Below are 13,583 nucleotides of genomic sequence, written 5' to 3'. Positions count from 1 at the left end.
TGTCCACTCAGATTCCCTGTCCAGTTGTCCTCGAAATGTCTTGACAGTCCTTTCCCCAGTGTTCAGCCCCTTCCCCAGTGTTCAGTCGCCCAGTAGATGTTACAGGTCTCTTTGGGGGAGACCTGGAGGATAGTACAGTGTACGTGTGTGCAGGTGTGGCTGGCCCCTCCTCCCGGTGACTGGCCACCTCTGCAGTCGCACTTCCGGATGGAAAAAATGAGCTGCAGCCCAAGAACAGAGCAGGGCCCTGCCCTCTTATTGGAGCCCCTGCCTTCTTACTGGAGCCCCTGCCCCTTCGTTCCTCCGTGGCCACCTACCAGAGCAGCTTGGACATGTCGGCTCTGCTCAGCACGGGCTGTCAGCTTCCCCAGAACTCAGTTTGCTCATGGCCTGAAGAGCTTGCCAGGAGATTAAGTTGCATGTTCCGAGAAAGTGCCTCCAAGTCAGTTAATGCTTCCTTCCCGTCTTCTGCACCGGTCCCTGAGTCAGTGACCCCGCATCGTTCCCCAGGGGTGCCTCTGGCTCCTGCAGTTGCTGTGCTGGCAGCTCCTTCCCTCCCTGACCGGGCCCAGCACGCTCCCATCTAGGACAAGTGGGCCTATCTCCCGACCACAGCCTGGCAGCCAGAGGATGGGGTGGAGCGGCATCTGATGAGGGCGCCTGGTGCCTTGTTGGGACACAGGGGCTCAGCATCTTCCAGCGCAGAGGAAGTGCTGGTTCTGATGAGGAAGGGGTGGCCCTCCGAAGGCTCCGAGAGGTCAAGAGCCTGCAGATCCATGTCCTCAGGCTTCCCCTTGGATGTCCCAGGCCATGTCTCAGGGTCTCAGTGACCCTGGCTGGGGTCCTGACCTTCACAGAGCAGCATCAGCAAACATTCAAACTCACCTGCAGCTGGAGTTCTCTCATCATTTCCTCTGCCAGCGATGCGAGTTCTCCCCAGGCCAGAGAGGCCTCTGGTCCTCACTCTGAGCCCCTCACTGCTGGGCAGCTCCCTTATCCCTCTGCAGGACCATCAGTGCAACCCAGCAGCCGACCCACTGCCCCCTGCAAACACCTGAGTCCTCATACCTGCGAGCTGTCCCCTTCCACAGGGACAGTTTCCCAGGTCACCCCTGATGAAATCTAACAACTGGGCCTCTACCTTGTTCCAGGAACTACTGTACCTCTCACACCAACAAGGACAGTGTCCCCTTCACCTGCCAGTGGTGGGTGGGCCAGCAGGAAGCCCCTCCTGCATGCCCTGTGCCCACTGGGGTCCTCTGCGGGGGCACCTAGGCAGGGCCGGATGCCATGAGGGATTAGGGATCTAGGGGGCAATGGCTGCAAAGGGTCCAGGGAGGGGCTGAAGATGATGCAGGAGCCTGCAGACCACGGGTGAGAGCCCCGTGAAGGACAGAGTGGGAGGAGAGGTGGGGGCTCGGTGGGGGGAATGGCAGATGGGAGCACGCAGAGCCAAATGCATCCCTAACTAAAGGAGTGGGCCTGCACTCCGGCCCGGGGAGCAGCCGTGGGGAGCGCAGCCCTGTGAGAGGGCAGGTGGATGCAGGACGCGGGCGGCAGCACCCAGGGCCCCAGTCTGTGCGCCCCAGGAGCAGGACCGGGGCTTTGGTCATGACACACAGACACGCGTGCACTCTCATGCTCACAGGTGCACACACCGACACACTCCACACACACTCACACACTTATACACACACACACACACACCCTGTCCAGTGCTCCCCAGCTCCAGGCACCCACTGTCCACAGGAAAGGTGGCCGAGGAGAGCACTGGACTGGCGCTGCCCAGGGGGAGGCCGTGGAAAGCAGAGTGGGCACTGGTGGACGTCCGGCCTGAGGGGCTCTGGGAGCCGGAAACAGGTGGGGGAGCAGGGCAAACGCGCAGGACTTCGGAGAGCAGAGCCGGGGCAGCCTGCCCCTCCTCACACAGGAGGTTGTTCCTCCTCTGCTTCAACAGCCACCACTGCTGGGCTCACTAAGAACACAGCTGTTGCCCCTACAGACCCCGCCTTTGGCACTTACTATCCGGGCAGGAGATGGGACCCAGGGGCACAGAATCGGGGCGCAGATGGAAAGAGGTGGTCAGGAAGACCAGAGGGTGTGCACACAAGGGGGGCAGTGCCCCACCCCCTGGGGCCCAGACAGCTGACGGGGAAGCTCTGGGGTCTCTCTCCTCTCCGTGGGAGAGCGAGGAACCAGAGATTTGCGGAGCTGCTCATCTAAGGCTGCAGCCAAAGCGAGCTGCCTGCCCCGCCCCCAGCCAGGTGGTGTGGGGGTCCTGTCCCACAGTCCGGGAACCTAGCCCCCAGTCCTGCCAACATCTCACCTCAAGGAGAAACCCTTGCCCTGGGGGACTGCCGTTCCACAGTCAAGAGTGGGGATCCCCACCACAGCAGGGACATCACAGTGTCCCCGGGGCCCAGCGCCATGGGTACCTGTGGGGTTCCTGCAAGGAAGAGGGACCTTATTCCCCACCCAGAGCACCTGAGGCCCCTGCTGTCCTGGTTGCCCTTGCCCTTTGCAGCCCTCCCGGCAGGCCCTTACTCTCTGACCTCGCCCCTGTCAGCCCAGGGCGTGCAGGGCCGGAGGAGGCCACCAAGGAAGGACACGTGTTCCGACCTGCGCGTTGCGGCGGGAGCTGTGGGTCCTCCGCGGACAGGGAAAGGCCGCAGACCCGCTGTGCTTGCACAGGGAGACACTGAGCTGGGGACTCTGAGTTGGGGGACGCCTCGGCGGGAGGGTCCGGCGGCACAGTAGCCAAGGGCAGCTCCTTTGAGGGGGAGTGCAGGTCGCCCCTGGTCAACCCTCGGTGCCGGGCGTGGTCCCCAGCCCCGAGTGGACGTGTCCTGGGACGTGGGGCGGGGGCAGCAGTCAGACCAGCCCGTCGTGGGGAGGGCCTCTGACTTCGCTCAGGATAGTTTGTGGAGAAGTGGCAGTGCCCCACCGTCGCCGCGCCTCGGGAGCCGGAGGGGAGCTTTTCCGCCCCTCACTCCCTTTCGGCCCTTCCCGGGTTCCCCCCACCGTCCCCTCTGCCCGCGGTACCCCCTACCGGCCCATACGCGTGGCCGCAGCGCCTCCCGGTGGCCGCGCATCTGGGGGCGGGCTGGGAGGGGGCGGGGTGGGTATAAAGACCGCGGCCCCTCCCGTGGTCCCCTCCCTCCTGCCCACTCCGCGCCGACTCTCGGCGGTCAAGACCCGGAGCCTCCTCGGGACGTGTCCGGCGAGGGCGCCCCGCGCGCGCGCTCAGGGTCAGGTAAGCACCCCTCGACCTGGGACCGGGACCCTCTGCGTGGGGATGTGGTCTAGCCCTGGGACCCGGACAGCCGCCGGGAGCCGCTTCCCGCTCGTTAGCAAGTCCTGCCTGACAGGACAGGACAGGACAGGAGCGCGCAGGACCTGGGTCCCAAGGGCACCCGGGATGGGCCCTCCTAGGACGGTGTCCCTACGGGCTCCCCCCGCCCGCGGTAACGGGCCCTCTTTCACGGCCCCACTCCAACCGCTGGGCGCCAGATCACAGTTCCTCACGTCCGCGCCTTAGCTGCCTGGGCGGTGGGACCAGGGGGTGCCGAGTTAATTGCGCGCTGACCCCCCATTTGGTCTCTTCTGGGACGCAGTTGGGAAGGGGACTCCTTCCTTATTCCTGGGCTCAACGCTAAGATGCAGAAATTGGGGCTGTCTGCAGGGACCTCACCACCTCCCCAAGTCGCCAAACAGCCGGAGGGGCTCAGCATCTGAACTCAGATCTGTTCCAGTGAGCGGCTGGGAGGTCTGAGGCCTGGAAGACACCTTCAAGGGTTGAGGGCCCAAGTGAGCCCCTGGGAAGACCACCCCCCCCTCACCAGCTGTGATGTGAACTGAGCACAGGGTCTCCAAAGGTGCTAGCCCCTCTCCCCTGGGCTGAGGGAGAGGGTGCTTCTCCTCCTGGAAAGAGAAGCCAGGATAGAATGAGCTCCTGGGGGCACTAGGGGAGGACGGGGTCTCCAATACCCCCAGGGTAGGAACAGGGTGCAGAGGGAAACAGGTCATACACCCCTGCCCACAGAGTGAGCAACAACCCAGCCTTTCCCCCATTCCCCTGCGGCTGGAGGAGCCCTCCACAGCCCGGCTTCCTCCCGCAAACTCCGCTGGGAGACTAAGCAGCAGGGTGAGTGGGAGACTAAGCAGCAGGGTGAGAGGCAGTCGCAGGGAGTGAGGGGGGAGCCCAGCTGATCCCGCCTGTGGTGGCTTCCCTGCTGGGCCAGGCCCCGCCCCACCCAGGACTCCTCACCCATCCCAGCAGAGTTCCAGCACCCTCAGGGAATGGGTGGGGGGGCAACCTCTGAGAGGCCTACTGACCCTAGTGACACAGTAACAACACACACAAAGAGGAGGGTGTGGTGGCCCAGGTGTTCTCACCGTTCCACCCAGTGCCCACCTAGAATACGACCCTGCACCCAGAGAAGAGGTGGCCAGCCCCAACGCCCACACCCCTGGTCTACCCAGCTGTCCCAGATGAGAGGAATTTCACTTTCAGATGGATGCCCAAAAAGAAGTAGGCTGGAGATCCACAGATTCCCCTGGCTTTTTCCTTTCATTATAGGAGTTCTGGCCAGGAGGCCATCTTGCATTTGCCTAACATCCAAGGCCGGGAGGCGGGACAGGCCCTTGGGGCTCCAGGAGGGAAGCTGTCTGCCTTCCTGCAGGCATTCGGAAGCAGGAGAGCGGGGCGGGGAGAGGGCTTGGGCCCCCCAGGCGTACTTGACTCAGAAACTCCTGATCCCCTGGTACCCTGAGGCCCGGGGTGCCCAGGGCCTAGGTGTGTCCCCGTGGCTGGACATGGGTTTCAGTGGGTCTCTGGGCCACTCTGGCCACTTGGGAGCTGCCACACTGTGCTGACGAAAGTGACCTGGGAGACCTGTGCAGAACACAGCTGCTTGGGCCCGTCGCTGGGCTCATCTGCAGCGGGAGAAGCCACAGGGAAGGTAATGTCCAGGGCGAGAGTTGGGCTTGATCCACCGGGCCACCTGGTCAGGTGGGGCACAGGTCCCTCGCACTGGGCAGTGCACACCGACGCCCAGTGGTGGCTCTGCATTGCCAGCCCGCACGGGTGGCTCTGTTGCGGAGGGGGCTACCTACGGTCCCTTGGGCGTGTGGGGAGCCCTGGACAGCAGAGGAGCCTCATACGAGCTCCCCAGCAGGCATGGACCAGGACAGAAATGGAATGGCCAGTGCCTGGAAGAAGGGGCTGGGCCCAACGGCTCTTCCTGGGCCTCAGCAAAGGGCTTGGGCCGCTCCCACCCTCCCCTTCGGCCTCCGGTTTCTCATCTGTAGAAGGGGTCCGGGATAAATAGACAGCACCTGCCCTTTTTACCTGCCAGGGCTGCTAGGGGGCCCTCCAGGCGCACGGGGTGTGGGCAGATCATGTCTGCAGCCACGAAACACTCTACAGTCCTGGGAAAACGAGTTCTTGTGATTGTTTCAGGAGCAACACAGATACTATAGTTTGATTTTTTTTAAAAAAACATGGGCCCACATGTCAGTGGGTCAATCCCTCTTGTGGTTCCTCTGGCACCTTTGTGCAAAGCCAGAGGGGACCCTGGGTTCATAGGGTCCAGCTCACTGAACAGGCTGTGGGGGGTGGGGGGGGTGGCTCCCACTTGAGGGCGCACATTGGGTTTGGGCCATGTCATAGAGCAGCATTCTCCACAGACCCACTGGGGACCTAACACATGTCAATGCCCCACGCCACACCAGCGGTGGTGGCCCATTGTAGACTCTGTGATGAGCAGATTGGGGGGGCGGGGGCAGCTGGGAGGGGCCCCTTCTCCCAGGACGGCAGAGTCTGGGTCAGAGCTTGTGAAAGGTGTCAGTGCTTTTTCAAGGCTGTTGTTACACGCCCACCAGAGAGGTGGAGAAGGACCCTGGTGTCCGTCATGAGGGACCAACGACGGGCAGAGTCCCTGCCTTTTTCCTCATTTGCCAATTTCCTAGATGAGGAGTGCCGCCTGGTTGGTTTGTCTGCGAGTCTTGGGTTTTTGCTTGGTCCAACAGGTTTGGATTACTGCCTGCAGGGTTGTCAGCTTACTTGCCAGCTGATGATTTCCCCAATTGTCTCATGGGTGCTGATTTTTTGCTAATTTGTAAGAGCTTCCCCCCCGCAATTTTTAAAAATGGTGGCAAAATACACATAACAAAATTTATCAACTCAGCCATTTTTAAGTGTATAGTTCAATGCTATTAAGTACATTCATACTGTTATGCCCATCCATCTCTGCAGTTCTTTTCATTTCACAAAACTGAAGTCTGTCCCCTTTAAACCTTTAAGTCCCCAGCCCCTCCCCCAGCCCCTGACAGCCACCATTCTACCTCCTATCTATGATTTTTGAGGTAAGTATCTCATATCATTGGAATCATTAATTTTCGTCTTTTTGTGACTGGCTTATTTTATTGGCATAATTTCCTTGAGGCTCACCCATGTTGTAGTAGGTGTCAGAATTCCCCTCCCTTTTAACGCTGAGTAATATTCCGTTGTATGTACAGACCACATTACACTTACCCATTCATCCATCACTGGGCGCTTAGGTTGCTTGCATGTTATGCACACCCACTGCGAGTAGTGCTGCTGTGAATATGGGTGTACAACTATCTCTTTGCTCTGAATTCCTTTGAGTATATACCCAGAAGTGGAATTGCTAGACCATACACATACGGTAAACCTTTTATTTTTTTTAAGGAACCACCATACTGTTTTCCACAACAGCCCTACCATTTTACATTCCCAGCAAACAGTTCAAGTTTCCCCACATTGTCTCCAACACTTATTGTTTTCTGGGGGTTTTTATAGTAGCTCTCCCCATCAGTGTGATGTGTCATCCCATAATTTCGACTTGCATTTCCCTAATGGTAATACTGAGCATCTTTTTGTGTGCTGATTGGCCATTGGTAATTCTTCTTTATGGAAATGTCTGTTCAAGTCCTCTGCTCATCCTGACTCCGGTTGTTTGGGGATTTCTTATTGCTGATTTTTAGTTCTCTATGTATTATGGATATTAATCCCTTATCAGAAAAATGATTTGCAAATGTTTTCTCCCATTCTGCAGGTTGCTTTTTTACTCCTAATTTTGTTTTCAATTTTCATGAAAGCTGATTTGTCAATTTTTTGAGCTGTTTGTGCCCTTGGTGTCATGTCCCAGAAACCATTGCCAAACCTAGCATTGTGAAGATTTCACCCTATGTTTTCCTCTAAATTTTTATAGTTTTAGATCTTACATTAGGTTATGGGTCCATTTTGAGTTCATTCTTATGTGTGGTGTTAGGTAAGGTTCCAACTTCATTCTTTTGCAGGTGGATATCCAGTTTTTCCTGCACTATTTGTTGAAAAACTGTCTTTTCTCCCACTGAATGGTCATGACCCCTTTTTGAAAATCATTTCACTATATATGCAAGGGTTACTTCTGGATTCCCTATTCTATTCCATTGGTCTATGTTATCTGTCTTTATGCCATTACCACAGTTCTGATTATTGTAGCCTTGTAGTAAGTCTTGAAATCAGAAAGTATGAGCTCTTCAGCTTTGTCCTTCTCTTTTAGGATTTTTAATGCTATTTGGGGTCTCTTGAAAATCCTTATTAACTTTAGAAGGGATTTTTCTATTTCTGTAAAAATCAACATTGAGATTTTGGTAAAGATTGCATTAAATCTGTAAATCACCTTGGTGCTATTAACATCTTACTATTAAGTCTTCTAATCCATGGTACAGATATTCTTTATATCTTTAATGTCTCTCAGAAATGTTTTATAGTTTTCAGTGAATAAATATTTCACCTCCTTGGTGACAGTAATTCCTATTTTCTTCTATTGATGCTAATGTAAATGGAATTGTTTTCTTAATTTCCCTTGTTAGTGTACATTGTTAGTGAACCAAACTGTAACTGATTTTTCAGTGTTGATTTTGTATCCTGCACTTTGCTGAATTTATTTATTCTAAGCTTCTTTTTGTGGGATCTTTAGGAATTTTTACATATAAGATCATATCATCTGTAAACAGATCATTTTATTTCATTCTTTCTATTTGAATGCTTTCTCCTTCTTTTTCTTGCCTAATTGCTAAGGTGAGGACTTCTAACACTATGTTGAGTAGAAGTGACCAAAGTGGGCATTTTAGCTTTGTTCCTGGTCTTAGAGGAAAAGCTCAGTCTCTCACCGTTGGTGTTTGATGATGTTTGTTATGGAATTTTCATATCTGGCTTTTATAATATTGAGGTAGTTCCCTTCTAGTCCTAGTTTGTTGGGTGTTTTTATTATGAAAGGGTGTTGAATTTTATCACAGGTTTTTTCTGTATTGATTGAGATAATCATTAGGGTTTTTTTTTTCCTTAATTGTGTTAATGCAGTGTATTACATTGATAGATTTTCATATGTTGAACCATCCTTGCATTCCAGAAATAAAACCCACTTGGTCATGATGGTTAATGCTTTTACTATTCTACTGAATTATGTTTGCTGATGTTTTGTTGAGGATTATAGTACCAATGTTCATAAGGAGTATTGGTTTCTAGTTTTCTTTTTTTGTAGTGTCTTTTTCTGGTTTGGGTGTAAGGGTAATGCTGGCCTCATTGAATGACTTAGAATGTATTCCCTCCTCTTAAATTGAAATCTGGTGAATTGAAATGCAAAAGTTTGAGAAGTATTGGTGTTAGACTTTCCTTTAAATGTTTGGTGGAATTCACCAATGAAGCCATCATGTACAGGGATTTTCTTTGTCAGATTTTAATTACTGATTCAATCTCCTTACTACTTAAGTCAGTTCATAATTTCTATTTCTTCATGATTTGGCCTTTGTAGGCTTTGTGTTTCTGGGAATGCATCCATTTTATCCAGGTTACTTGATTTGTTGGCATACAATTGCTTATGGTACTCCCTTATAATCCTTCTTATTTCTGTAGAATTCCTAGTAAAGCCCCCACTTTCATTTCTGATTTCAGTAATTCGAACCTTCTCTATGTTTTCCTAGTCGATCTAGCTAAAGGTTTGTCAATAGTGGTCTTTTGCCCTGGCTGGCATAGCTCAGTGGATTGAGCGCAGGCTGCGAACCAAAGTGTCGCAGGTTCAATTCCCAGCCAGGGTACATGCTTGGGTTGCAGGCCATAACCCCCAGCAACCGCACACTGATATCTCTCTCTCTCTCTCTCTCTCTCTCTCTCCCCCCCTCCCTTCTCTCTCTCAAAGTGAATAAAAAAAATACTGGTCTTTTCAAGGAACCAACTTTTGGTTTCATTTATTTTCTCTATTTTTTTCTATTACCTATTTTAATATTTATCTCTCCTATAATCTTTGTTATGTCTTTCCTTTCCTTATCTTTGGGTTTAGTTTGTTGTTCTTTTTCTAGTTCCTTAAATTATAAACTTAGATTATTAATTTGAAATGTTTCTTGTTTTTTATGTTTATGTTTTTATATTTAGAGCTGTAAATTTTCTCCTTAGCAATACTTTCACTGTGTTTCTTAGGTTTTGGTATATTTTGTTTTCATTTTTATTAGTGTCTGAGTATTTCCTAATTTCTCTTGTGATTTTGTCTTTCATTTATTGGTTGTTTAAGAGTGAGTTGTTTAATTTCCACAATTTTGTAAATTTTTCTATTTTTCTTTTCTTACTGGCTTCTAACATTATCCCATCATGATCAGAGAAGACACTTTGTGTAATTTATTTTCAAACCTGTTGAGGCTGCCATTGTTGTTACATTTCCCCCATCACTGCAAGTCCTTTCCTCCCCGGCTGAATTTACTTCAAGGGGATTTAAAGGGTTGGCATCTTTTCCTCCCATTTGTTTTTCTTTTTCTCCTTTTGGGAGCCAGACACTGAAGACTAGGACATTCAAAAACAGCTACATGTACATGCCCAGGGGAAGGTGCAGGCTCAGGAAAAACCTGAGAAGATCTTACATTTATATCTCAGACTGATCCTTGGCACAGAGACAGCCTACAACAATCAAAACAAAAACAAATAAAGACAACCAGCAAACCCTAGTGAAGGGAAAGAATATGATTTACAGAGTTACCACATTATTAGATTCAAATATCCAGTTGTCAACCAAAAATTGCAAGACATACATGTATGAAACAAGAAAGTACGGCCCACTCAAAGGAAAAAATATATAAACCAACAGAAACTGTCCTTGAAAGAGACCTGGTGGTGGATCTACTAAACAAAGACTTTAACACAACCATTAAATATGCTCAAAGAACTAAAATAAAGGAAGGCATGGAGAAAGTCAAGAAGACAATGCCTGAACAAAATGGAAATATCAATAAAGACACAGAAAACCTATGTAGAATCTAGAAACAATGGAGCTGAAAAGTACAATAACTATAATTTGTAAAATGTATTAGAGAGAGTCGAAGACATATGAACAGACAGAAGAAAGAATCAGTGAAGTTGAAGATAAGACAATGTTCTGAAGAACAGAAAGGAAAAAGATTACAGAAAAGTGAACCAAGCCTAAAGGACCTTCATACCTATTGTGGGAGTTTCAGAAGGAGGTGGGGTGGGGAGAGGAGCAGAGAAAATATTTGAAGAAATAATGGTCAAAAACTTCCCAAATTTTATGAGTACCATAAATATAAACATTGAAGTAAATCAATGAACTCCAAGTAGAATGAACTCAAAGAAAGTCACACTGAGACACATTATAATACAACTCAAAAGATAAGAGAATTTTGACATTAGCAAGAGAGAAATGACTCATCATACCCAAGGGATCCTCAATAAGGTTATTAGCAGATTTCTCATCAGGAACTTTGGAGATGAGCTGCAGTGGGCTGATACATTCAAAATACTAAAAGAAAATAAAAATTGTCACCCAAGAATCCTATACCAGCAAAATTGTCCTCCAAAAGTGAGGGTAAAATTAAGACATTCCAGGTAAACCAAAAGCTGAGGGAGTTTGTTAAACCATCCAAAACTGCCTTGCAAGAAATGCCCAAGGGAGCCCTGCAAGGTGAGATGAAAGCACTCTAGATGGTAACTCGAAGCCTAAGAAGAAATAAAGTTCTCAATGAAGATAAATACATGAGCGATTATAAAAAAAATCTATTCTTGTTGTAACAATGATGTGTAACTCCACTTTTTGTTTTCTACATGATTTAAGACATGAATACTTTAAAAAACAATCATTAGTCTAAAAGCTAGTATAACTGTAATTTTGGTTTGTAACTTCATATTTTGTTTTCTACATGATCTAAGGGACTAATGTATTAAAAATATTTGTTTACATTTTTGGACACACTGATAAAGATGTCCTTTTCACCTGAAACTATTACAAAATAATATTGAATGTAAAGTGTATTTGAAAAAATGTTTTTAATTTAAAAATTTATTAAAGATGTAATTTTGTGGCATCAATAAATGAAGGGGCTAGGGATGGAGCTCTTAAAAGAGCAAAGACTTTGTATGTTATTGAAATAAAGCTAGCATAACTGCAAATTACAGTATTATAACTTTAGGATATTAACTGTAATCCCATGGTAACCACAAAGAAAATACCTAAAGTATATATGCAAAAGAAGTGAAAAGTGTATGTAAATGTTTCACTACAAAAATCAACTAAACACAAAAGAAGAAAGTGATGCAGAAAACGAGGAACAAAAAAGCTTTAAGGCATGAAGAAAACAATAACAAAATGACAAAAGTAAGCCTCTCCTTATCAGTAGTTCCTTTAGTTGTATGTAAATGGATAAGCCCTCCAATCAAGAGACAGAGACTAGAAGAATGGATTTTTTAAAAGTAATACAACTATAAAGCCCTGGCTGGCATAGCTCAATGGATTGAGCGCAGGCTGTGAACCAAAGTGTCGCAGGTTCAATTCCCAGTCAGGGTACATGCCTGGGTTGCAGGCCATGACCCCCAGCAACTGCACGTTGATATTTCTCTCTCTCTTTCTCCCTTCCCTCTCTAGAAATAAATAAATAAAATCTTTTAAAATAATAATAAATAAAAAATAATTCAACTATATTGCTTTCTACAAATATTCACTTTATATCCAAAGACACAAATAAGTTGAAAGTGAAAGGGTGGAAAAGTTTATTCCATGCACCAAAAGAATTCAGGGGTGGTTATATTATAACAGAGAAAGTGGACTTTAATCAAAAGCAATAATAAAAGACAAAGGTGGACATTATATACTAATAAAAGGTTCAATACAGCAAGAAGATATGACCATTATAAATATGTACACACCTAGTAAGAAGCCATCACAAATTTTAAACCTTAAAAATGTAACATCTTGATCACGAATTGGGAAGTCTGTTGCCTGGTTCTTAGTCTGTTCCCACTCTGCTCATGTTGCTTTTGTTGTAATGAGGGTCATGTGTGGAAGCCCAGTTGTCAGGAGTGGAAACTTGGACCCAAGCTGCCTGGGTTTGGACCTCAGCCTTTAGCTGAATACCTTGGACAGGTTACCTGCACTTACTCTCAGCTCCCTCCTCTATGGAATGGTGTTCTCATAGTGCCTACGTCCAAGGACTGCGTGAGTGCTAAGTGATGGAGCACAGTGTCCAGTGGAGAGTGACTGTGGAAGATGCTGTACTGAATTTCATCCTTTCTGTTTTCTTCAAAGACTTTTTTGGCCCATGTTTGGCACTCAGTTCCTTCTCCTGAGACTTATTTGGGTGTCCTGTGCGAGGCGGGGTTACCTTCACTCCTGCTCACATTGTGAGCCCTTGTCCCAGCCCTTTTTTTTTCCTGCTCTGAAGGCCACCATCTCACTTCCTCAGTCCGTGTATGTCACTGTGCCCACTGCTGTGTGGTCAGCTGCCCTGTTCCAGCACCAAAACCACAAATGCTCAATCACCATAAGCTGATTGTATCATTCGCACTTGCTAGCGTATTTCCTCATCACCCCTTATTTTTTATTTTTCTGAGCTACTTTTACTTATGCGTCCAGATTAACCTTAGATTTATTTTGTCAGTACATAGGAGCAAAAAAACAAAAACTTTTCTTGAAGATTTTAATCAAATTTTTATTCAGTTTTATATTTAGTCAGAAGTACTAATATTCTTAAATACTGTATTTCTCATCCAAAACCAAGATTTATCTCTCCAATGTGTTCCTTAGAAAACGTTTTAGTTTTTCTTAAGGCTTGCACATTCTGAAAATAGAATTTTGTTAAGTTTATTCCTTGGATTTACATGTTTTTTTTTCTTGCTAGTTTAAATTCTGGGTTTTTTTATTACATTATCTAATTGGTTGTTACTAATAAAAGAAAATGTATAGCTTTTGAACATATATGTGTGTGTATATACACAATAATGTTAACTGCCTCACTGCATTCTACTCTTCCCACCTTTCTCTCTCTCCCCTAAACTGTGTTCAGTTGATTTCATTGGGTTTTCTAGGTAGACAGTCCCATCTTAAACAGGGCAGTTACCGTCCTGTTTATACTTTGGGTTTTTTGTGGGGGGTTTTTTTTTGTCTTATTGCATTGGCTTCCAACACAACACTGAATAATAGAGGGAGATGAACACTCTTTATCTTTTTCTTTTTTTTATTCTAATAGGCATTCTTTGAGTGCAAGAGTTTTTAATCCAGGATCAGGTCCATGGACTCCCT

At 47.8% G+C, this 13,583-nt stretch overlaps 1 protein-coding gene across 2 annotated transcripts in view; it reads left to right on the top strand.

Moving 5' to 3' along the window:
• Positions 1–3,099: 3,099 nt before the first annotated feature.
• The window catches only part of COL6A2 (collagen type VI alpha 2 chain), a 31,843-nt gene continuing 21,359 nt past the window's right edge, over positions 3,100–13,583 (top strand). Inside the window, exon 1 of one of the 2 annotated variants that reach the window (XM_045852437.1) lies at positions 3,100–3,253. The gene's annotated coding sequence lies outside the window, so the exon portion shown is untranslated. The remainder of the gene's footprint in view (positions 3,254–13,583) is intronic. The other variant, XM_045852436.1, reaches the window with a different exon arrangement.

This window comes from Phyllostomus hastatus, unplaced genomic scaffold (assembly GCF_019186645.2).
Source record: "Phyllostomus hastatus isolate PE091 unplaced genomic scaffold, TTU_PhHast_1.1 phas_contig_948, whole genome shotgun sequence".
NCBI lineage: Eukaryota > Metazoa > Chordata > Mammalia > Chiroptera > Phyllostomidae > Phyllostomus > Phyllostomus hastatus.
Note: the sequence above shows the minus strand (reverse complement) of the source record. Positions and strands in the feature narration are given on the sequence as shown.